The sequence below is a fragment of the Platalea leucorodia genome (assembly GCF_965183815.1).
Source record: "Platalea leucorodia genome assembly, chromosome: 3".
NCBI classification, from domain to species: Eukaryota; Metazoa; Chordata; class Aves; order Pelecaniformes; family Threskiornithidae; genus Platalea; species Platalea leucorodia.
Genome location: NC_138825.1, coordinates 85,554,292 through 85,581,382, shown reverse-complemented (window position 1 = coordinate 85,581,382; position 27,091 = coordinate 85,554,292).

Sequence of the window (27,091 nt, the reverse complement as noted above, 5' to 3'; positions counted from 1 at the left end):
AGCTATTTTTCAATTCTGATATCTCCATACTCAGAGATTATTGAAAAGGTGATGCAGCAAAGAATTGTTTCTTTCTTTTGTTTAGTAACTCTCTAGCAATAGTCTGTGGGGCCATATTAAGCAATCTGAAGGTGGCTTGGAGATAATTCCAGGTCCTCAAAGGATCCTCTTACCATGCAATGACATATTTCTATTCTGGCACATGGCTCAAAGAATAGATGTCAAAAACCACAGTGGACATCCCAAGACCCTGTCTTATTTTCTAGCCTGTAGAAGAGCTTCCTTATTGTGTGATTCCTTAGAGGAAGTCCTCCCTTTGACAAAATCTGATCTCATGTGAACTAATCCACATAGTCAAATACATGTCATATTTCTTTTATTCCACGGTCTTGTACAAGGATCATTTGTCACCTTTCTCTAAAGCTGGTAATAAGATGATTTCAGGCACACTTTACTGGGTAACTCTGCTTATTCTTTGCTATAGGTCAACTTGAGCCCGTGTCCTGACTGTCTCTGTATGACAGCTTTAGTCCAAACCTAAAACTAAAAGTAATGATACTGTTTCAGATGAAATCCAATAAATTTTGCTATACAATCTGTTCCTCTACATAAAAGGAATTAATAGTCATTGCTTCTTCAACAGAATTTCAAATGATAACTTTTAGGAGCTGTAAAATAAGGTATTGGTGGAGTAAAATCGAAACACAATAACTTCAAGCTGCTAACACCACTCTCCAAGTCAACCCCAACAGACCCCTCTACCTTGATTTTATACTTGTGAATGTATTATGGACTATATGAGTAGATCATTGGATGTGAAAAAAATCTCAATTTTTTAAAAAAGGGGATTTTGGAACTCAGTGCCTGTCTATTAATGGCATAAAGTGCTGACAATGAGAACAAACTGTGAGAAATACAATGTCAAGGCCTCTTGTGAAATGAAGTTTCATAACTTCACCAGGGTTGATACATAAATAACGATTATATTCCTAAGTGAAAACATATACCATAGAGAGATTTTTTTCAAATAGGTTACCATTTTCACACCTACAGTATATAACTATACAGTTTAAGTAAATATATAAACATTTAATCAGCTTAATATTCTGTTGCTCTTTAATATGTCTGCATATCTTAATCTTTCTGCACTGAAGAGTTTGGGCTGGAATTCACTGAGACAGTCTGGCTGTAAGGAGTTCCACAGCATCAAAGACTCTGAAATCTGACATTAACAACATTGTAATCTGACATGAACAATTTATCAATTTAGCAATGACTTCAGAGGAAAACTTTGCTAAAATGCATTCCTCTGGGTGTTATCTAACTAGGGGATAATCCTTCAGGTCTCTGCAAAATGTAACCCACCTTACTTGCCTTAGATTACACAGCAGATACTGAAGTCATCTTTAAACCAGTCAATTGAGAGGGAATTGTGTGACACTAAATTATTTCTTATCCTTACAAACAGATTGCAGAAACATGAAGGAAAGAACTGATGGGTTTTGGTAGATACAAATTCACTTCTCTTTAGGTTTCAAGAAGCAACCACTACATCTTGGAGGTTTCTTTTTCTGTCCTTTTCCTGCCACCTTTTGTTTTGTTTTGTTTTCAGAATGGAATAAATATCAGCTTCAGACTTCACCTCAGGGAACTCAGATCACCATTAGTAAAGTTTTTTCTAAGAGGCTTAGAGGTGTATTTCCAAGACAGAGCTTAGGAATTAGAAGACTACTTGCTCTTAGGTATACATTGGTTCTTGGACAACATTCTGGACATGAAGACTGCCATGTACAAATAGATGGGATTTTGTTCCTCTCCTCATCACCAATGAAACTATAGTACAGAAATATTTAGATTAGGTGCAATAATTGGTTAAGGCCAGTTGAAAACTGGACTCATTGACTGACTTTGCATCAGGTTTCAGATATGTACGAAGAACATTCAGAAGCTTAAATCATAGTAGAATGAAACTTCAACATAGAGCAATATCTGGTTTTGGCAATATTCCCCTTTCTAGTGGGAGATGAGGCTAGGTGACCCCCAGAGGCCTCTTCCAACCACACTGTTCCTATGATTTTGTGATTGAATCTATAGTGAGATTATTACATCTTTGGCTTCCAGATGGGTTCCCAAAACAATGTAAGTTATTTGATATGCACTATAAAGTACTGACTTGGAAACAGTGTCACCAAGTTGCATCATCTTAAAAATTATTTGTTTTCCCCCTATGTAAAAAGACATCATGGCATGATGCTGCATACCCATATCCCATAGTGAGACTTTAAAGCATTCCTGGGAGTTGTGCCTCCTTTGAAAGTCCAGCCTACTTGATTTTGAAAGATTGTTGAAACATTGCCATCCAGATCAAAAATTTAGTAGTTTAAAAGGCGGTATGATCTTTCCTCTTTTCTGTAAGGAACCTTCAGATTCCTTACCTTAGGTATGCACAGAAAGTTGATATGTTTACTTGTAGGATTTTGTTGAGAAACAAGCAGGAAGAAAGGGATAGATAAATCTTTATATTTGTGAATTATGAGCACAACTGGATGCTTGTCCACTTTTAATATATAAACAAGGTCCTTACATTTTGGAAATATATTCTCTTATGCTTTTGCTAAAGACTAGCGTATCTGATTTACACACACTGATTGTTTAGTAAGATTTGGATCACATCAAGTCCAAGAAGAATAATAACATTTTAAAATATTTGTTTGTTTGCGTTTTTTAAATAATATACTACTTAGACAAGAAAAAGTGGTCATCCAAATAGCATATTAAAACCACATCTATGTATATGTAGTCTTCCATTATGCTACACAAATATTCTTTAAGGAAGAAGTACGTAAAGTTTAGAGAAATCAGTGGGATTCCTTCATATATTGGTGGTTTTTAGGAAAGAGACAGATTATGACCCTCTAACATAGGCAGTTTTGAATGCCCAATCTTTCCGTTCCAATCCAGAGAAGAAATGCAGAGTCCCCTTGAGTACTAATTAGGTCTGCCTAAGTCGTCATTAACAGATCTGTGAAGTAAAGTATAGCAAGCCCCTCTCCCTACTACATGCTGTGCCCTCTCAGCCTCCATATATTTTACATTGGTGGTTTTCCATCTGCTACAACCTGTGTAATAAAATCTTGCTTCTCCATGCCTGATCCAGAGCCATTACAAGCGAATTCCATTTCTTAAAGGAAGGATTTTACAGGAAGAAGTTAGATGGCAGATTACAATTTTTATGAAGAAAAGGCATCAATATGTAGGCACTAGCAGTAGTACTACATAGATTTAGTGATGTGTGAAAGGAATTATTTTACAAGAAAGCTTGGGTCTCGATTCCTGTCTTTTTTAAATAATCGGCAAAAAAGTCTGTCTGATTACACTGGAAGTAGGATCAGGCCCCTAAAATATGTTGCTATAACTCTTCTTAAGACTTCTAAAGCTTATGTTAGGATCTCAAATCTTGTCTGTCTACCTCAGGAATGAGAAGTGTATATTTTCATAGTGGTTAAATGTATATTTCACTGATTTAAAATGTGTTTTGCAAAGCTGTCTGTGTCACTTCTAGACTGATATATTTATGTGCACTTTCCCCTTCCAAATTCTGTTTAGATAGCTGTAGGGAAAAAAAAAAAAAAAATGTCTGCATTACTATGGCATGTTGTGTAACTAGACATAATTTTACTATTGTCACAACCTCAAGACTGTTTACTGAGAGGGCTATGAAATAATAACTTTATTTAAAGACTCAAAACTTGATATTAAATTATGGAATGACTGAAAATACATAGTACAGAAAAGGTACCACCACAGCAAGAAAAAAAAAAGCCAACAATCCCACACTTAAAAAATGTCTGGAATCTTCTTCTCACATACTTCTTTTTTTATACTAGGAAACCAATATCCATCTTCTTTCCTTTCAAGCCCTATTTTAAACCTTCTTAACAAGCCCTACTGATCTTAATGCCTGTTTGATAATGCAAACTAACTAAATAACAAAATCATAGTTCATCCATGTATCAAGAAACAAATGTTAAGTCAAATCTGCTGTCTTTGTTCAATGTATTGGACAGCATTGATTATACACAAGAAATCACTTTAGAAGAACCAAAAGCAATTACTCAGCTTCTGTATCTCTTCTTGGTAATATAATATAACAGAATTAACTTATTAGCCATGCAATTTCTTTAAAAGAAATGTGATGTTTTCTAAAGTTTGCCAGTGAACATGAGGTGCTTCTTCACAGATAACCTCTGGAAACTGAGAAAAAAACTCACTTCACTTGGGAGCTTGATATAGGTGCTAACAACTTTTCCAGGAATTCACCTAGCACCCAGTATGTGCTAGGCTATATTTCTCTTACCATAATTCCTTTTATGTGCTTATGAAATTCAACACAAGGAGACCGTGTGACATATTTTGCTTTCTTCATATATTAACTTGAAAAACGAAGTACAGACTAGTAAGAACTTGTGAAAAGGTCATATTACATTACCAAACAGATGAGTTTCTGTTGGGTAGCACAAGGTGTTTCAAGGAAAGTGAAAATCATACAGGGAAAAAAGAAGCTAATAACATGTTTTCATAAGGCCCCAGTCTTCTTCATACTTCCACAGATGGGGCACCTACTGCAGCAGAAATAAACGTAGCAGCTTTCTAGCTACATCCTTGTCTGGTACCATTCACATTCTGTGTCTTTTCCTTCTCTGATATGCACTGTATCACCTTTTTCCATTATTCCCCAGTTCCCCTTTGTTGTATTGATAACAGTGGAAAAGTTCTCTTTCAAATTGTGAGATATAATCAGCAATTATAACAATATCCCTCTCTCTAACATTAAGCTAAAGGGCAGAGGACGATGACCTCAACACCTCTGTCCACAGTCCAGAGTTCTGAGCTACAGTCATTACTGTGAATTTGAGCTTGTGCAAAATGCTTCAATATTACGATCCTCTCCAAACCAGTGATTGAAAGTTTTCAAAAGCTTTAGAGTGATTTTGGTGGAGGGAGCAACATTCACTGGAATGAGGACATACCTTACCTCCCTTAGAGACTTCCTCATTAGCAAGGATTCCTAAAGGGATAAAATATGACACCTCACTTTCTGCTTCTGCCTCCTCTGGAGTCCATCAAACCAAACTGGAAACTTAAATCTAATAGACTGAGTTTTCTTTCCTCTCTACATCTCTCTCCCATTCTTTTTTTCCTTTTTTTTTTTCTTTTTTTCTTCTCTTTGATAAACAAAAGTGAAAGCTACCCAATGAATCCTGAACATAATAACACAGTTCTTCTTAATCCTTAATCTTTCTTTTGCCACATATACAGTCAAGTCAGAGGTGAATTTTGCCACAGCTAATGAAAGCAAGTTGAAGCTCATATCTTTCTTCTGAGCTAATTTTCAACATGTCCAAATTGGTTTTGCAATTATTTGTTCAACTGTCAATATATTTTTTCTCTAGCTAAACAGTAGTTCATCTGGACTAAACAAGTATTAAAAAAAAAGTAGGATTTAAAAAAGCCAAAAAAAAATCCAGGGCAAAAAATTATTTCATTCTTCTTGTATCGTTTTAAATTCTGATAGGTACTGTTAGATTAATAAATAAATAAATAAATAAATAAATCCCTCTCCAAAAAGCAATACCTGGGAAAGACTGTGTCTGCCACTCAAGAACAATATTTAGCAAAAAGCTTGCAGCCAGTAACTTTTTCTGCTGCTGAGAAATGTGAAATACTTTCTTGCAACTGTCAAACAAATACACCATCTGAGAACATCCCTCGTTGCTCTTCCAAGTCCTCGGTATTACCCCCAGTGGTCTAGGAGGCAATCACAATTTTGAAACATGAGTTTAATTCTAATTTCTCTGTTATTATATTGACAGAAGAGCAATAAAAACAACTCTACTTGGAACCTGCAGTAAACTCATCTAGTAGATTGAAAACACTACAGCTCAAAGGTGCCCCCATAGAGAAATAAAATAAAAACAAGGAAATGTTAGAAGCAACATGCTCATATTTCTTCACATGTACAAGAGCTACTCTGACTTTCTGGAAACAAGAAATTATTTATGCACTGAACTATTTGTTAGGGTGCATTAACTGATAAATACAACCCTCCGTTACATGCATTGTCATGTAAAACAACTTACCCTGAAATAAGGGCCAGCTATTACAGCAGGCCAAAGAAAGCTGCTTCTTCTGGTTTTTGTTTTTTGTTTTTTTATCTGGTACATACTGTGTAAATGGTCCAGTGTTGCTCACCAGATTGTTTTGTAGGGACTCCCATAGATCTGAATGGATTTTTTTGTGACATAAAACCTAATATTCAATGCAAGAGTGAAAGATATTTACTTGTTTCTAGCTTCTGTCACTATTATTCTTCCTAATCTATCTGGCCAATCATCTTAAAATATTTATTTTATATTTACTGTTGTAGTCAATAGCTCTCAATTAGATCTCTAATTGTACTTTAATTTTGGATAATTTCTGTCTATTTGTAGTTTTCAAATGTATGAATTTTTAATTATTATTTCATGTTTTACTCAACATCCCAGTCCAAACCTGATAGAATATTTACTGACATGAACTTTTCACTTTTTAAGTTTTAATAGAAAATTTGACCATACATTTTTTGCAATTTCAGCAATGCTCAATGTTTAATTAATTGTGAATTTGCTTGGGGCAGAGGTTTAAGCTACTTTTTTTGGCCAAGAAAGCAACAATTCAAGTCTTTTCTCTAACATCTAGTTTTCTACTGTGGTTGAACTCAGTTCTCCATTCCCTTTTGTAACACATATAATTGTCAAACTTTTAACAATTAACCTAAAAATTTCTAGATTTTCAACTGGATCTGAATTGACCTCTCCTCTATTCCCTTCCTCATCCAAACCTATCACAAAATAAAACAAACACATTTTTCCCTCAGGATTTTTGTGTATCTTCCCAAAGTGCTGGATAACCTTGAATCTATGCTTTAAATTTATATTTCCAGGCACCTGAAATACATAATCCCCTAAAGGTTCAACCTTGTTATTTAGATCTTTAGATCATGGAAGTTCAAATAAGTTTCCAAACTTTGTGGACACAGATTACACTACATCCAAACCTTTTGATTTTATTTACCTCCGGTATCATAGGTCACAAAGAGTGAGATTCAGATCCAGATTCTGGCACCAGACACCGTTTAAGGTTTCTAAAATTTGGTGACTTTATATTATCAATCTAAGCTCCCAGTGGAAATCAAATCTTCAGAGTCAATGATATTTAGAGAACGGATACACACACACATATTTCTAGTATTTTAAAAATTCTAGGCTACCCTGCCTGGCCTCTACCTTCCTCTCCAGAAATGCATGGGAGTTACTTGTAGATCCTCTGTTATATCTGCCAGATCTGCACAGTCAACTCAGATGCTTTGGGGTGTTTCACATGGCAGCAAACATCTTTAGCTAGATAGATAACTGAATTGCAACCATACTGGTTAGTCTGTTGAATCATTCTGTAGGTTCTCTAAACTCCATTGTACAAAGAATGTTAAAGATCGACATATCTAATGTCAAATCCTATCAAAAGTGTCAAAATGCAATTCCCGCTAATGTGTGGTTACAAGAAAGTGGGTGATGGTCTCTTCACTGAATTTCAGTCCTTTACTTTGACTTTAGGGTATTTCTGATGAAATTAAAAGTTCACATGAGATACTAAGAGAATGAACCTAACTCGCATCTTTGAATAGGCTTCATACCAAAGTGTATGAAAGTTAGCAAACCATAATTTAAGTAAGTCTAAGAACTACAGTTAAACAACTGTTCAATGGGTATGTCTTTATTTATTTATTTATTTAATGTTTTTTATTATTATTTATTTAATATTAATTAATATTTTAATGTTATTTAATATTTAATACTGTTTATTAATAGCTAATACTGACAAATTCATTCTAAGAGAAGAGACTTATAAATGGCAATGCAAATTTTGTGAAGCCCTTTGTTACTTGAGATGGAAACCACACGCACACACACACACACACAGACCGATATTATTTTATGCTGGGCACCATGTTGAAGGGCTGACAATAATAAATATTTGACTGCATCGAGCAATAATTATTTTCTCTGTAGTAAGCTGCATAATCTTTCCAATACACTTACATGATGGTTAACTTTACCCAGATATTTTGCATATTTCCATTAAAAATACTCATTTTTTCTTTACAGAGTTTCTTTTAGGTTCAGCACAATCTTACTGTCCTCCTTTAATCGTAAAGGTAATTTTAGCTTACATACAAGATTTTTAAGCAATTTTAGCATTAAGTGCTACTGAAACATATGGCCCAATGTTTATCTTGTCTTACGCAACATCAGTTTTATATAATGCATATTTTCATGAAGCTGTTAATCTTATGAGACAATGCTTATTTTGCAATTTTCTTACTCCAACTTTTTGGGAGTGGGAAACCAGTTTAACATGAATCTGCATAATGACTGAGAACCTTTGTTACTTTGTTGCTTAGCAAACCATTAGGCTGACAGTTTAAGATCAACCCAGGACAAGAGCTTGTCTGGGGCTGTCATTCATGGTGATGAGTCCATTAAAAACAAAGGTTGTGTTCCCGGCCAAACTCAAACCTATGTGAGCTTTGTAATGGAACTGGTGGGAATCTTCCCTCCCCTGCATCAATGAACGAGACAAGGTCACAGCCTGGCCATTATAACTCTTTTCCTGCAACTTGAATAATTTCCTGTAATTATAAAACAAAAGCAATAAAGAACTGCTCACATATTTATTACTTGTGGCTGAATTGCATTTATGTTTGTGTTTCATTTTGCACTTGTAAAAATGTTTATAAGAAAAAATCCTTCATTTTCTAGTTGTTGTTAATCAATGCTGTAACGGCAAAACATATTTTAAACATGGATAGAAAAAAATGATGATAGCATCCCAAGTTCTCATTCAAACTAACACTAGGACTACCATGAAGGTGGTTTTGTTCTTGATGGTGGGTTTTTTAACTGTCAGTAGTACTTTTCCTGAAGAGGTCCAGCTTTGGAGATTCTTTAATAAGCAAAGTATATAAGACATAAGAAAACCTAAGCTATCAATTAATATGCAATTTATACCATAAAACCATTAAATCTGATAAACAATTTTTAAATTATAAAGAAGTCTTTTAAGTACATTGCAATAGATACTGCAATCAGAATTATTAAAAAAAAAAAAAAAATCAAAACCATAACCACACCATCTTTGGTAATATGTATCTTCAGAGAGTAACTATCCACTTTCCTAGTAATCTATATTTAGTTAAGTATCTATAAGTTTAGTTCAGCTGTTCTTTAAAACAAAGGGAGATATTAATCAAAAAATAAAACTAACCAGCCTAGTTTTTAGTTGGTTGGAATGTGTTTTTTAAAGCTGAAGTTATCTACAGAAAAAAGAAATATTTTTTTTTTCATTCTCTGTTTTGTCTCAAATTTCAAATACCATTGGATTAACATTTGAAACAGTTTTCTTTTTCTCATATCTCAATACTGGACAAATGCCAGAGCCAGCTTTGCTATTTAAATGTGGTCAGTGTTTATTATTCTATACATATATTGACAGCAATAATTAATCACAATATTGAGCATCTTTGGAGGATTACAAAAGAATCTTAAAACCCCAATGAATAATATTCTCATCCTCTGTATACAGGAATTGGAAGCATAGAGGGGAAAAGAATTTGTTCAAAATCTCACAGTAAATCAGTAACAGAGTGATAACTAGAACATAAGTTTCCTGACTCATTTCTCTGCTTTAACCAGAAGATGACCCTGACCCTGTGAGCAAGGAGTTCGAACACACATTTAAAATATATATATATTCTGTAAGCAGAATGCTTTGTGTAAAATTATTGAATTTAAACAAGCAACAAACAAAATGTTTTCTTTTAATGGATAAATTCACTGTAAAAAATGGAAGTGGGAGTAAGGGTAGGGAAAGAGTTGCTCATTTTAGAGATTTTCCCCTCAGTAATGATCATTCTAGAGGTGTAAAACAAAGGACGTCTCCTATCTTTAACCTTTAACTAATAGCTGTGCTAGAATACATGACAAGTAGAATCACGTGCACGACTACATATATGGCAAGGTAAATTTATTTGGAGCTAAGGTAAGAACATTTGGAAGAACATATTTGAAAATGTAATTGTTTTTAAAATATTATATTCACTCACGACCTCAAACCCCAAGAAGCAATGAATTTATTGGCCTCTTCACTGGAGCCCCATTCATAAGAAACATGGTGGCAGAAACGTCTCTCAATTTTTCTTCAGAATTGGTCCTTTGGGGTACAGAATTAAGTACATGAAATTTTATTGTTGGTTTACTTCCAGAATTTCCCATGTAGTTTTCCCATGGTGACCAGATACTGTCTGAAAACTCTATACTTCTATGATTAAACGTCATTTCTTCTAAAACATTTTCCTCCATAAATATTTGCCAATTTTTTGGATCCAGATATAAATGAAAATTGTTCTAAGGAATGCTAACTTACTTGGAGGACTATGGAGCAAAAAGCAGAGTATTTAGCATTTTGAAACAAACACTGTACAAATGGTTGTGATGCAGTGGGAAAGTTTCTACTGATTTTAGTGGGCTTTTAAAAGCACATGGCTAAGTTATATTCTTGCACTTCAATTTTGGTGCTGTTTTCACCATCTCTCCTCATTACATTGTAGTGCTGTGTATTGTCTTGATACAGCTTTTTTTGACATTTATTTCATAAGGATAGGTGCAATCTTTTCACTTTTTTTTATCCAGTAAAATTGTATTCCCATCTTCCTTGGTCTTTCAAGAGCTGGAAACAAAACAAAAAAAAAAAAAAAAAAAAAAAAAAGTAACTGATAAAAAAAAGTTATTTGATCTGCAAATAAAATTTCAGAAGTGGAATTAAGTCTATTTGCTTTGTCATTTTTAATTGAGAAATATTCTGTCAATTTTGGTTTGAGTGTTACTTCAGCTAATGGTGAAGATACAGTTGAGTGTTTATAGGTAAGAATCAGAGAATCATAGAATGCTTTGGGATGGAAGGGGCCTTTAAAGGTCATCTAGTCCATCCCCCCTGCAATTGGCAGGGACATCTACAACTAGATCAGGTTGCTCAGAGCCCCATCCAGCCTGGCCTTGAATGTTTCCAAGGATGGGGCATCTACCACCTCTCTGCGCAACCCCTTCCAATGTTTCACCACCCTCATCGTGAAAAATTTCTAGCTTATATCCAGTCTAAATCTACCCTCTCTTAGTTTAAAACCATTACCCCTTGTCTTATTGCTACTGGCCCTGCTAAAAATTCTGTCCCCATCTTTCTTATAAGCCCCCTTTAAGTATTGAAAGGCTGCAATAAGGTGTTCCCACAGCCTTCTCTTCTCCAGGCTGAACAACCCCAGCTCTTTCAGCCTTTCCTCATAGGAGAGGTGTTCCATCCCTCTGATCATTTCTGTGGCCCTCCTCTCGACCCTCTCCAACAGGTCCATGTCCTTCTTGTACTGAGGGCCCCAGAGCTGGACGCAGTAGTCCAGGTGGGGTCTCACCAGAGCAGCGTAGAGGGGCAGAATTACCGCCTTCAACCTGGTGGCCATGCTTCTTTTGATGCAGCCCAGGATACGATTGGCCTTCTGGACTGTGAGAGCATATTGCTGCCTCATGTCCAGCTTTTTGTACCCCCAAATCCTTCTCAGCAGGGCTGCACACAATCCCTTCATCCCCCAGCCTGTACTGATACCGGGGATTACCCTGACCCAGGTGCAGGACCCTGCACTTGCCCTTGTTGAACCTCATGAGGTTCACACAGGCCCACCCCTCCAGCCTGTCCAGAACCCTCTGGATGGCATCCTGTCCCTCAGGCATGTCAACTGCACCGCTCAGCTGGGTGTCATCTGCAAACTTGCTGAGGGTGCACTCGATCCCGCTGTCTATGTCATTGATGAAGATATTGAACAGCACTGGCCCCAGTACGGACCCCTGAGGGACACCACTTGTCACTGTTTTCCATCTGGTAACATCGAGCCATTGACCACTACCCTCTGGATGCAACCATCCAGCCAATTCCTTATCCAATGAACAGTCCACCCATCAAATCCATATCCTTCCAATTTAGAGAGGAGGATATTGTGGGGGACCGTGTCAAAGGCCTTACACAAGTCCAGATAGATGACATCCATAGCTCTTCCCTCATCCACTGACGTAGTTATTCCATCATAGAAGGCCGCTAGGTTGGTCAGGCAGGACTTGCCCTTGGTGAAGACATGCTGACTGTCCCGAATCACCTCCCTGTCCACCATGTGCCTTAGCACAGCTTCCAGGAGGATCTGTTCCATAATCTTCCCAGGCACAGAGGTGAGGCTGACAGGTCGGTAGTTCCCAGGGTCCTCCTTTTTACCCTTTTTAAAAATGGCTGCAATATTTCCCTTTTTTGAGTCCCCAGGGACTTCACCTGACTGCCATGACTTTTCAAGTATCATGGTGAGTGGCTTGGCAACTACATCAGCCAATTCCCTCAGGACTCTGGGATGCATCTCATCAGGACCCATAGACTTATGTACGTTCAGGTTCCTCAGGTGGTCAGAATCAGGGGGAAGGCCAACAAGGAAGATATCATGGTGGGAGTCTGTTATAGACAACCCAACCAGGATGAAGTGGCGGACAAAATATTCTATAAGCAGCTGGGCAAAGTCTCACAATTGCTAGCCCCTGCTCTTGTGGGGCACTTCAACTTACCAGATGTCTGCTGGAAATACAGTACAGCAGAGAAGAAACAGTCTAGGAGGTTCCTGGAGTGTGTGGAAGATAACTTCCTGACACAGCTGGTGAGGGAGCCAACTAGCGAAGGCACCCCGCTGGACCTGTTGTTTGTGAAGAGAGAAGGACGTGTGGGTGATGTGATGGTTGGAGGCTGTCTTGGGCATAAAGATCATGAAATGATAGAGTTTTTGATTCTCAGAGAAATAAGGAGCAGGGTCGGCAGAACTGCCACCTTGGACTTTTGGAGGGCAGACTTTTTCCTGTTTAGGAGCCTGGTTGACAGAGTCCCTTGGGAGGCAGTCCTGAAGGGCGAAGGAGTCCAGGAAGGCTGGACATTCTTGAAGAAGGAAACCTTTAACCCACAGGAGCAGACCGTCCCTGTGTGCCGAAAGACGAGCCAGTGGGGAAGAAGACCGGCCTGGCTGAACAGAGAGCTTTGGCTGGAACTCGGGGAAAAAAGGAGAGTTTATGACCGTTGGAAGAAGGGGCAGGCAACTGAGGAGGACTACAAGGATGTTGTGAGTCTATGCAGGGAGAAAATTAGAAGGGCCAAAGTCCCGCTGGAACTTAACCTGTCTGCTGCCGTAAAAGACAATAGAAAATGTTTCTACAAATACATTAGCAACAAAAGGAGGGCTAAGCAGAATCTCCATCCTTTACTGGATGTGGGGGGAAACGTAGTGACAGAGGGCAAGGAAAAGGCTGAGGTCCTTAATGCCTTCTTTGCCTCAGTCTTTAATAGTCAGGCAGCCCCTGCCTGACTAACCTCATCTCCTTCTATGATAAGGTGACCCAATTAGTGGATGAGGGAAAGGCTGTGGATGTCGTCTGCCTGGACTTTAGGAAAGCCTTTGACACCATTTCCCACAACATTCTCCTGGAGAAACTGGCTGCTCATGGCTTGCATGGGCATACTCTTTGCTGGGTGAAAAACTGGCTGGATGGCTGGGCCCAGAGAGTGGTGGTGAATGGAGTTAAATCCAGTTGGTGGACAGTCACAAGTGGTGTTCCCCAGGGCTCAGTGTTGGGGCCGGTCCTGTTTAATATCTTTATCAATGATCTGGATGAGGGGATCGAGTGCACCCTCAGCAAGTTTGCAGATGACACCAAGCTGGGCAGGAGTGTTGATCTGCTGGAGAGTAGGAAGGCCCTACAGAGGGACCTGGACAGGCTGGATCGTTGGGCCGTGGCCAGCTGTATGAGATTCAACAAGGCTAAGTGCCTGGTCCTGCAATTGGATCACAACAACCCCATGCAAGGCTACAGGCTTGGGGAGGAGTGGCTGGAGAGCTGCCTGGCAGAAAAGGACCAACAGCTGGTCAACAGCTGCCTGAATTTCAGCCGGCAGTGAGTCCAGGTGGCCAAGAAGGCCAATAGCATCCTGGCTTGTATCAGGAATAGTGTGGCCAGCAGGACTAGGGAAGTGATCGTCCCCCTGTACTCGTCACTGGTGTGGCCACACCTTGAGTACTGTGTTCAGTTTTGGGCTCCTCACCTACAAGAAGGACACTGAAGTGCTGGAGCATACCCAAAGAAGGGCAATGAAGCTGGTGAAGGGTCTAGAGCACAAGTCTTATGAGGAGCGGCTGAGGGAACTGGAATTGTTTAGCCTGGAAAAGAGGAGGCTTATTGCTCTCTGCAACTACCTGAAAAGAGGTTGTAGTGAGGTGGGGGTCAGTCTTTTCTCCCAGGTAGCAAGTGATAGGACAAGAGGAAATGGCCTCACGTTGCACCAGGGGAGGTTTAGACTGGATATTAGGAAAAACTTCTTCACCGAAAGGGCAGTCAGGCACTGGAACAGGCTGCCCAGGGAAGTGGTGGAGTATCCATCCCTGGAGGTATTTAAAAGAAGGGTAGACGTGGTGCTTGAGGTCATGGTTTAGTGGTGGACTTGGCAGTGCTAGGTTAATGGTTGGACCTGATGATCCTAAAGGTCTTTTCCAACCTAAACAATTCTATAATCCTATGATTCTATAATCTTGTTTTTACGTGCTTCATATCTCATTGCTATTGATTTACCTTGCACTTGGCTTTTTGTAATACTGGGTAACATACCAAGTTATTTCAGAGAATAAAAATAGTAAAAAGACAGAAGAAAAGTATCTTCCTTATACATGTACAGTACCACTGAACATGTCAAACTTAGCCCATGGCTATAGTTGAACCATAATTAATAGTAAATGAAATTGCTGACATGAGGAAATGTAATTACAATATCTTCTAATTTATGTAGAAGACATGTTAGCTTCTGGGCTAAACTCTCAAAAGTTCCTAAATAAAATAGAAGATTATGGGCATAGTTGGATGTGTTGTTCCAGCTGGTGCTGATCTAGGTTAAGAGGTGACCACAGCCTACTGATAGCTCCTCATTATCATCCCGCACACACGCTGCCTGCTGTAGATTGACATCTGCACCATCTGAAAGTATAACTACAGAGGTAGCTACTCCCCACATCCAGTTCAGCTTTAACAATTCTAAACAAGAGTGTCACTTGTTTGCTTGTCACTAAGTTTTGACAGAATCAAGGTGATGATGAACATACTAGGATGTGTCTTAAGACCTTATCTGAATGAGGACATTGAACTAGTTTATTTAAATGTCTGCTTAGTTAAATTAGTGCAGAAGACTGTACAGACTTATTTATTTCAATTTGAACCTTTGAAGTGTAGACTAATTGGCTTTACATCAACGGTATGTGTAAGGGGACTTATGTCAATGTAGGAGGACAATACAGGCTGTTGGATCAATAGATCATACATTTGTTTAAAAATGTATTATTGTAAAAATTGTTTAAAAATGTTTTATTGTAAAATAAAATGGAATAAGTATCTCTAGAAGGCAATAGATGCCATCCCAAGAAATAAAGAATTATTACTATTTGGAAATGTTTTCTTGAATCCCAGGTTAGGTGACATGAATTCCACCATTAAGGTGCTGAATTTTAATAAATCACTAATCTTTCTCTTGAGGCTTTCAACAGGATTTGACTTGAATTCTCTTCATGAAAACACAGAAAAATTTTAAGAGGATCTTTATACTATAAACCTAAAGTTGAGGTACATTTGAGGCATTTAAATTGGGTGAGCTGGATCCCACCCCTAAAATTTACTACTATATGCTCATTTAAATAATTTGTTAAGTGTACACATTGACTACAAACTATATTGAAAGTATATCCCTCAGAATATTATGCAAAAATCCTGAATGTTCACTGTCTAATAATCTAGAAATAGCTGATATGAAGTGCTAAGCAGACTCAGTGTTAACACTCCTGCCCCTTAGGCTAATCAGGATCTAAAACCAGAAATCCTTTCCTGCAGGACCGCACCCAACTCTTCATTTTTTCAATGAACACAAGAAGGATTCACACAGTTTAAACAAGACTATGATGTTGTGGTATTTCTCATAATTTTTTAAAAAGTGAGGTGTAGACGATCCACCTAGAATGATATATTTATCCTCTTCACTATAGGGGAACAGGCCCACAAGCCTCTTTACAAGGTGACATCTTTTCTTAGCATTGGAAACTAGAAATTAGTTCCTGGCTGGTGCAGACATGGACAAAGAGTGCAAATGCAGTACTTGCATAAAGTCACATGCAAATAAAAGGAACACACAGAGGCACAGGTACAGGGAAAAATATTGCTAAGTCAATGCATGATTTTGAGAATCTAATTTAAAGAACTTAACTTGGCAAAATGAAAGGCCTGGTGTGCTATAGTAGCTGTTTATAAATATAGGGGGATAAACACGAGGAAGGGAAAACAACAGAAGTTCCAGTTTGAGTCAGGCCAAAGATGTGGTGAGCAGAGAGTCCTCTTCAAGGCAGAGATTTAGCAAGTCTACCCTTGGCATAGGGCATCACCTGTCAGGAGTCAGCAATTAAAGATTTTTCTGAGGCTACACCTGGACCATCATCTTAAATTACATTTCTGCTCAAGACTAGGAGCAAGTAAACAACATCCAGCATCTATGAGAGATATTCTAGCACAGAAGTATACTTTCCAGGGAAGCTGTATAATCTTCATACAGTTGAAGTTGACCTGAGCCCTATTTGCCCCATTTTGATCCTGAGGGGATATGTACTCATCCTAATGGAAGTTGAGCAGCTTGCCAACCTTGGCCCTGGACTTCTCAGTTTGGGCCACCAGCTGGAAGAAGCTGTTTAGGTGGAAAGTCTACAAAATTGTTCTTCCCCAGTAGGAGGAACAGATGGAGATTGAGTCATGCCATTGCAGTAACATGGTTATATGCAGGCCCCGATTACTCAGATTATGTTGTTAGATGATAGCATGAAAGCCTGATGTAGACAGATGCAATGAAAACACCGTACTCTTATGAAACTATTTGTATAAGAGATTTTATTTTTCATATGAAAATTATACTATAAGATAAAAGTATTGTCTTTGCCAGCGGTGTGATATCTTCTTGCTGAGACAAAAGGCCAAAATGGAAATCGCGTGACAATCCATCATTTTCTCATAGTGAAATGTAATGTCATTTCAGAATACCCTAATGACCTTTGAAACATTAGATATGTTTACACTAATTTGAATGGGATACTTCCATCTTTATACAGTACACTTTCATTTCACTCCACCACTCATGACTCATGGAACTAGCCTACAACTGTGTAAATAAATTGCAGAGGTTTAAGGAAAGCCATGCTACATTCTTTATACATTTTTTTACAGTATGCAAGCCACTACTATCATTCTGCTTAGCTGATCTTAGTACCTGTAGGGTCATTTTAAAATTACCCTCCTCTTGCCTGTCCTTTAGAGGCTGATGACACCTCCTTTTGTTTTTTTTTTTTTTTTGCTTGCCTGGGGCATTTGCTGCTGCTTCATTTTAGCTTTGCTCACCCACTGTGTAAAGTCTAAGCAAAAGTGCCTAAAAAGTAAGATTCCTGTTTTCAGAGTTATGCAAATGATGTCGAAGTCAAATTTTGGATAACCTCAGCTTAAGTGCCAAGTCTCACCTTCTCTGGGTGACTCATTAGTGGAATCACAAAGAGGCCATGAACTCTCCTACTCCCCCAGGGGACTACCCACCTTTGTCCATATGGGGAAAGTCTTTCTAAAGAAGATTTTTTTATACCTAGAGTAATACAAACTTGACATTGTCTTTAAGCACACTCAAAAAGAAGAGTTGATATCAAGTAAATATAATTTCTGACTTATCAGAAAGATTAATTTCTATTATGAACCATGTCTCAGACAGTGCTCTGCCTGTTAAAATGTCTGAAATCATGTCAGTTTTTAAACCTTTTCTCCAGTGACAAGTTTGCAGTGTTTTGTCAAGATGCTCAATTTATCCAGATGGAGTGACAGTTCCCTCACAAAATCCATTATAAGTGCAAATATGAGACTAAGTGGGACTGGGGTTGCTAAGATGGAGAGCAACCAGAAGCTGTAATGTTTTGAAAAGAATTATTATCTATAATTGAAACATAATGGATTAAATTAATTTTGATGTGACTCCTTTAATATCAGTGGAGTTACGCCTGTAATAACATTATATGAAGAAAGCAGCTTGCCTTTCCTTTACACAAGTTTTATACATTTCCCCAATTGTATCTGAATTAAAATCAATGAGGTTTCAATGGAATAATAAAGTAGCAGATTTTCATCCAATGTCATCTTGTACCATAGCCACTTAGAAATTTGTGAGGTCTTTGTAACTTGTTAAATTCGCTGAAAAAGAGTATTAACCATTTTGATTTTTGCATGTATATTCTTGTATAGATGAAAGGTGCTACTACCTATATAATTTTTCAGGGATCCACCCACAGATCCTTTCATTGCTCACAGATTTTTTTCCTCATGGCCAAAAGATCTCAAAGGTATCCAAAATCAGAAGCGAGTTGCAACTGAAGTATCCTCTAAGGTCACATTTCATGAAGAAAATCCTGGTAGCAAGAAGTATCGCATTATTTTCCCACAACAAGTAATCTTTTTCAGTCTCTGAAAGAAGTTCAGTTGCTTGCTGAGAAGAATGGTAGCCATGCCACAGTTATTTAAAAACTTGTCTTCACTCTGCTGCCCAGTAAATCAAGCAGTGGTAAGCAATCTAAAAGGGAAAACAAACAGTTTGTCCCTGCACACTGAAAGTGCAGTGTAAGCACCAAGCTGGTAAATTCTAGTGTCATTAATCTTTTTCTACAGGGCTCCCTGTCACCATCTCTGTGTTGGTGACACATACTCAAGTCTGTATTGAGAATGAAGAACCACTTTGCATTGTTTTGAAATCTGTCTAGCTTCATGGTTGTAAAAGTTGTCTTTTTTACCCTGGTAAAATCAAAACAACTGGATGATAACAGATCACACATTTAGCTAGTAGAATGTTTTTCACTCCTCCGCTACCTCAAGAAATATGCGCTGTGACTTAGTACAAACTTACATTAAAGTTTGGCAAGTCTTCAAGCAAGGCTTTATGAAAACAAAGGTACATCTGTTTCATTTCCATTTACTGTATGCATACTCTCATGCATTCCCTTTATGTCTTAAACCTTTATTTCTAGTTGCTACTACCTAAAAGTAATACAAATTGAAGTGCTTAGTATCTAGCCTTTAATGGTCTGTTTATTAGCTAAAAGGCATGTAAATAGTGTGATTATACAATAATTTTAAAACGTAACGTTTTCACCAATCGTCCGTCAAGCTGTTGCATTCTATCCGAGCATGACCCATTTTGCTCTCTCCACTGGAAGGGTAATGAAAACAGCACAGCAAAAGCACAAGCACAAAATGCGTTAAAATCCTAGAATGATACCAATGGGTGGATTATCTATGTAGAGTACTAAATTTCTTTCTTTTTTAATGTGCTGTCAGAGCTCACACCATTCAGGAAAATTTAAATGAAGGCAATTATTGGAACAGATGAGCCATAGGATGGAAATTATATTATGCTTATTGTTGAATAGGTAACCTGGGCACCACTGAGTCTTGGAGAAAAGACCATTGTTATTCTTACATGCTAAAAATGTACATTAAAAGATTTCAAAGCAAAGTATCCAGACTTCAGAAAAATGTAAAATAATCATACCCTGGTAAACCAAGCCCACCCAGCAATTGAAGAAGGTAGAGGGAGTTTTCCTTTCTCAAGAGGTAGATCCCAGCTTCATTGTGAAAAAGAACTAATTACATTAATAGTGTCAAGTCTGTCCATTAAACCAAAAGCACATTGTCCTGGAAACAGAAGTATGTGTTGGTAGTGGGCAAGTCCAAAAATTCTGAGATTACAGGCAGATAGCGCATCTTTCCTCAGCCTACTACCAGAGTCACCAGTGCAATGAATGAATGAAATTAAGTTAATGAAAGACATTCCATGTGTAAAACTTTAGAATGTCAGGAGTTATGTTTGATCCTCCATCTTCTGGAAAGATGAACAAACAAACAAACAAATAAATAAATGCTTAACAACATTTGACAACATTGGCCCTTTATTTTTTTTGTGTGAAAATGCGTATCTGTGACATAGATTAGCCAAAGTTAATACAGAAAATAAATACAAAGACAACATAATAATTTATCTTATTTCAGTATGTCCCAGTGAGTGCAAGGATCCACAACTCAAGAAAAGATTAAAAGGACCAACAACAAAACTGTGGTCTCCATTTTTTTGGTAAATGATTCTTCTCTGTAATTTAAATTTATACCATGAAAGTTTTCTCTGTAACTATCTATGAATTATTAAATTTTGTTTCTTCATGACTGTGTGACAAAAATTTCTCAGCCTTTCAACCTCTAAAAGTATAATCAATTCGTATTCTTGATGGAGCCTATACTTTCTTTTTCAGCTTTAATTAAGGTATCTTAGATTAGTAGAAATGCAAGCAATAAGGAGAATATAGTTGGAATAATATATAGCACTTTATCAAGTAAAAAAGAGAAGGCATTGAAGAAGCATCAAATTAAAAAACTCAGTTTGCCCGAATTACCAACCTGTCTGAATATTTCCCACCAAAACAGATATAATACATGATCTTTTTTAAATTTTTATTTAGCTTAAAAATAATGAAATAGTAGTGCAGTTACAATGGAGGTAAACATGTAGAAAGAATTCAAACTATCTTCATCTAATTCAAATCAGATGTGTGCCAATTTCCTACATTTTTTTTTTTATTCAATAGTATTATATCTAGTAACTACATGAAAATAATTTACACAGAAATATCTTAGCAAAATTCTTCTTTGATTTATATGGAAAATCACACATCTTCAGAGCAATGAAAAACAGGAAGTAGGTCTTCATCAAAATATCAACAGTTCATAGAGTTAAATGATAATAATGACAACTCTCTTTTTGTTAATCAACATGAAAACTTACAGAAATACAGTCAATGGGACCAGGCTAGACCTAGTCTGAAGTAAAACTCCCAACACAGGGGATATCTTATGCAGTCCAGAATGCTGAATGACAAAGATACAGCTACAGAATCCAAGGATGAAGTTTTCATTCTGCTTAACCTCCATTGTAGTTAACATTGTAATTTAAAATTAAAATACATTCATTTCATTGAAATGTATTTAACAAGTTATTGTTGTGCACTGTAATCTTCATTGCCTTAACGTGGTAAAAGAGAGTGAATAAAATAAACTGAGTAGACCACATACCATAAAATATATTGTTAGGGAATTAGGGCATATATCTATGGTGAGATGCAAGATACTACTTCAAAATGTCATTCTTCAACAATGAAATATTGAAATAGCTGCAGCTAGAAAAAATGCTTCAGTGAAGGTAAGTTATAATGGTTCATTGTGCTTTATGACATCTCTTTGTAGAACAGTCGCCGAGGCGAGCAGCTCCAGGGCCAGCATGATCAGCAGCGGAGCACTCTAGCATCGTGCACAGGGGGGTGCACAGGGGGGTTTCCCGAACCCGGGGAGCCTAGTGGGGAGGATGAGACCTGGGCGGGGCCAGTAGCAACGGCAGCCAAGCCCCCCCCGCCCGACGTATGAAACAAGCCCTTAGGGAGCGCTAGTGACCAGGAGCGCTGGAAACAGGGCATGGCGCATCAGAAAGGGCATGGCACAGCAGTTTGCGCAGCAGATGGCATGGAAGGGCATGCAGAAAGGGTACAGAAACTCTGCCAGCTCAAGCAGGGATCAATGGTATCCACCCAGCAGAAAGCCATGGCCTTACTAAGCTCTGCACTCACCATGACTGACGCAACTTCCCAGACACTTGTAGGGTGTGCCCTACCCTTATGCCAGTACTAGACAGCAGCAGTGAGCACACCTGTGGGAGGTGTGCCTAGGTAGAGGAACTCCTCTGCTTAGTGACAGAGATTCAGGAGGAGGTGAGTGGGTTGAGGAGTATCAGGGAGAGCCAGGGAGAGAGACACTACTGGAATCGCACCCTGTTTTTCCTGAGACAGGCCCAACAAGCAGACAGGGCATATCATATATGGAGGATTCCCTATCCTCTCTCCGCCTGGCTGAATACAGTGACTTAAGGCATAGGGGGAAATGGAGACAAGTTCCTGCCCAGCGCAGCAGGTATGTCTCCTCCGTGACTGCCCACCTTCCCAGGTGCCCTTGTATAATGGGTAGGAGGCTCTGGAAGTGGAACCAAACAATGACAATGACAATGGTTCATCTAGCTTAGAGGTGTCACCGAGGTTAAGTCGGCCTACATGCTGCATGAAAACAGCTTCCACAAAGAAAAAAAGATGGGTTATTGTCATAGGAGACTCTCTCCTGAGGGGAACAGAAGGCCCAATATGCAGACTGGACCCACTTCTTAAGGAAGTCTGCTGCCTCCCTGGGGCCTGGGTAAAAGATGTGAAGAGAAAGCTTCCTACCCTGGTACAGCCTTCGAATTATTATCCATTATTGATTTTTCAGGTAGGCAGCCATGAAGTTGCAACTGGAAGTCCGAGGGCAATCAAGGGAGACTTCAGGCCCTTGGGATGACTGGTTAAGGGATCAGGAGCACAAGTAGTGTTCTCCTCTGTCCTTCCAGTTCCAGGGAATGATGAGGAAAGACAGAGGAAGAGCCAGCAGACCAATACCTGGCTCTGAGCCTGGTGACACTGGCAGAATTGGGTGTCTTTTCATCATGGGTCAGGTTACACAACACCAGGCCTGCTGGCGACAGATAGGGTACACCTGTCTCAAAGGGGGAAAAGGATCTTTGCACAGGAGTTAACAGGGCTCATTGAAAGAGCTTTAAACTAGATTGGAAGGGTGAACGGGGTAAAACCAGGCTTGCTAGAGCAAAGCCTGAGGGTGGCATGCCAATGTTTGAGGGACAGTATGCTAGCGAAGTCCTTCGGTCTGCCATCTCAGTGGAGGCAGGGGATGCAGATCCATGCAGCAGCAAAGACACAAGGGCTATGGGTGTCAGAAACCATGGAAGTGCTTGAGAATGGTCATGTAGGAATTAGGGCTTGTCCCCCCAAAAAGGTAGCAGGATCAATAGCCCAACTGAAGTGCATCTACACCGATGCACACAGCATGGGCAACAAACAGGAGGAGCTGGAAGCCATTGTGCAGCTGGAAAACTATGACATAGTTACCATCACAGAAACATGGTGGGATGACTTGCATAACTGGAGTGCTGCAATGGATAACGATAAAATCTTCAGAAGGGATAGGCAAGGAAGGAGAGGGGGTGGGGTAGTCCTGTATGTTAGGGAATGTTTTGATTGTCTAGAGCTTAACGATGGTGACGATAGGGTTGAGAGTTTATGGGTAAGAATCAGAGGGAAGACCAACAAGGCAGATATCATGGTGCTTAGGGACATGGTTTAGAGGCGGACCAGGCAGTTTGATTAACAGGTTGGACTCCATGGTCTCAGAGGTCCTTTCCAACCTTGATTCTATGATTCTATGATTCTATGATTCATGGTGGGAGTCTGTTATAGACAACCCAACCAGGATGAAGTGGCGGACAAAATATTCTATAAGCAGCTGGGCAAAGTCTCACAATTGCTAGCCCCTGCTCTTGTGGGGCACTTCAACTTACCAGATGTCTGCTGGAAATACAGTACAGCAGAGAAGAAACAGTCTAGGAGGTTCCTGGAGTGTGTGGAAGATAACTTCCTGACACAGCTGGTGAGGGAGCCAACTAGCGAAGGCACCCCGCTGGACCTGTTGTTTGTGAAGAGAGAAGGACGTGTGGGTGATGTGATGGTTGGAGGCTGTCTTGGGCATAAAGATCATGAAATGATAGAGTTTTTGATTCTCAGAGAAATAAGGAGCAGGGTCGGCAGAACTGCCACCTTGGACTTTTGGAGGGCAGACTTTTTCCTGTTTAGGAGCCTGGTTGACAGAGTCCCTTGGGAGGCAGTCCTGAAGGGCGAAGGAGTCCAGGAAGGCTGGACATTCTTGAAGAAGGAAACCTTTAACCCACAGGAGCAGACCGTCCCTGTGTGCCGAAAGACGAGCCAGTGGGGAAGAAGACCGGCCTGGCTGAACAGAGAGCTTTGGCTGGAACTCGGGGAAAAAAGGAGAGTTTATGACCGTTGGAAGAAGGGGCAGGCAACTGAGGAGGACTACAAGGATGTTGTGAGTCTATGCAGGGAGAAAATTAGAAGGGCCAAAGTCCCGCTGGAACTTAACCTGTCTGCTGCCGTAAAAGACAATAGAAAATGTTTCTACAAATACATTAGCAACAAAAGGAGGGCTAAGCAGAATCTCCATCCTTTACTGGATGTGGGGGGAAACGTAGTGACAGAGGGCAAGGAAAAGGCTGAGGTCCTTAATGCCTTCTTTGCCTCAGTCTTTAATAGTCAGGCAGCCCCTGCCTGACTAACCTCATCTCCTTCTATGATAAGGTGACCCAATTAGTGGATGAGGGAAAGGCTGTGGATGTCGTCTGCCTGGACTTTAGGAAAGCCTTTGACACCATTTCCCACAACATTCTCCTGGAGAAACTGGCTGCTCATGGCTTGCATGGGCATACTCTTTGCTGGGTGAAAAACTGGCTGGATGGCTGGGCCCAGAGAGTGGTGGTGAATGGAGTTAAATCCAGCTGGTGGACAGTCACAAGTGGTGTTCCCCAGGGCTCAGTGTTGGGGCCGGTCCTGTTTAATATCTTTATCAATGATCTGGATGAGGGGATCGAGTGCACCCTCAGCAAGTTTGCAGATGACGCCAAGCTGGGCAGGAGTGTTGATCTGCTGGAGAGTAGGAAGGCCCTACAGAGGGACCTGGACAGGCTGGATCGTTGGGCCGTGGCCAGCTGTATGAGATTCAACAAGGCTAAGTGCCTGGTCCTGCAATTGGATCACAACAACCCCATGCAAGGCTACAGGCTTGGGGAGGAGTGGCTGGAGAGCTGCCTGGCAGAAAAGGACCAACAGCTGGTCAACAGCTGCCTGAATTTCAGCCGGCAGTGAGTCCAGGTGGCCAAGAAGGCCAATAGCATCCTGGCTTGTATCAGGAATAGTGTGGCCAGCAGGACTAGGGAAGTGATCGTCCCCCTGTACTCGTCACTGGTGTGGCCACACCTTGAGTACTGTGTTCAGTTTTGGGCTCCTCACCTACAAGAAGGACACTGAAGTGCTGGAGCATACCCAAAGAAGGGCAATGAAGCTGGTGAAGGGTCTAGAGCACAAGTCTTATGAGGAGCGGCTGAGGGAACTGGAATTGTTTAGCCTGGAAAAGAGGAGGCTTATTGCTCTCTGCAACTACCTGAAAAGAGGTTGTAGTGAGGTGGGGGTCAGTCTTTTCTCCCAGGTAGCAAGTGATAGGACAAGAGGAAATGGCCTCACGTTGCACCAGGGGAGGTTTAGACTGGATATTAGGAAAAACTTCTTCACCGAAAGGGCAGTCAGGCACTGGAACAGGCTGCCCAGGGAAGTGGTGGAGTATCCATCCCTGGAGGTATTTAAAAGAAGGGTAGACGTGGTGCTTGAGGTCATGGTTTAGTGGTGGACTTGGCAGTGCTAGGTTAATGGTTGGACCTGATGATCCTAAAGGTCTTTTCTAACCTAAACAATTCTATGATTCTGTAATTCCAAAGAAAGAAGAATTTTTTTTCTTTAGTGTTGTCTTCCTTTTTTCCCTCAAATTAGGTCTTGTGTTGTGAAAGAATTTTAAATTAATGGCTTGGATTGTAGGCTGTATCGCACTGTTGGTGGATGTTGGTACCAAAGCCAAAGTACATGATTGGAAATGGTGCAGCTACACAACTATTTAGGTGTATTTTGACTTCATACTTGACTTGTAGCCAGGTGTAAAGTCTGCTCACATTTTTCTGTATGATTTGATCCTATTCTAGTGCATGCCAATCTGGTTTATTTGGTGTCTGCATGTGGAGGAAAGGCTGATTCATTGCTGAACCCCTGTACAATTGCAATATGTCCACAATCACAATACTTACTCAGAAATTTCTGTTCCCTTGCAACCTGAAAAAGATGACGTGTTTGTTGTCCTGACACCTTTATCCATTATACATATATCTGTAAACTATTTTTATTTTTTTCTGTGTTCATACTCTGCATAATGCTGCTATATCACTGCATTCTGTGGGTAGTTCAAGCCCACAGTTCAAGCTCTTAGCTGTCTTACTGATCGAGTTTGTGTCAAAATTAACAAGAATTATGGCCTAACATCTGAAGAAGAAAGGTTTTTTTCTGAAGACCTAGTGTGTACACTGTATACACTCTAAAACGGTTTACTTCAGATTAAGTCCAGTCTGGTCCCAGAGATTAGACGGGGCCTTTTAGTTTAGTTTCCTCGAGAAGGAATCCAGTTTATGCACTCAATAAAGTGAATCAAAGTATTGACAGTGGAAATTTGTTTCAAAATTGGACTTCTGATCTGAAATACTGCATTAAATGTTGATATTTCAACGTTTGTATCTCAAATTGAACTAAAAATTTGGAAATGGCACAATATGTAATTTAAAATCAGCTAAAACAAATGTCAAAACTGATGTTTGAGTGCAGCCTGGCAATGCAGCATTTCATAGGTATCACAACAGTGACCACTTTACTCTGCCCTGCATATGCAATTTGTGGACTCTCTCTCTTTCTCTCTCTCTCCATAGTCTATGGACTGTATTTTCTGAGTAGTCTATATTTTTCATGATAGAGACACCACATTGATTAAATTAGCTCATTCAAGATGGCAGCTTCTGAAGTTGATAAAGCAGCTGGTAGTAAATCAAGTCCAACAGTGTCTCATGCTGACAAATAAAAACAGAATTTTTAATTCTGTCTGATCCAATATAAAATGTTACTTCTTGGCTTTCTTTATATTCTGACAAAGTCAATCTTTTTACATGGAAACCCAAAGCTTTGATAAAACGCATTTAAAAGAATGTGCATAACAGCAAGCTGTTACGTTTACATTTTTAATCAGGC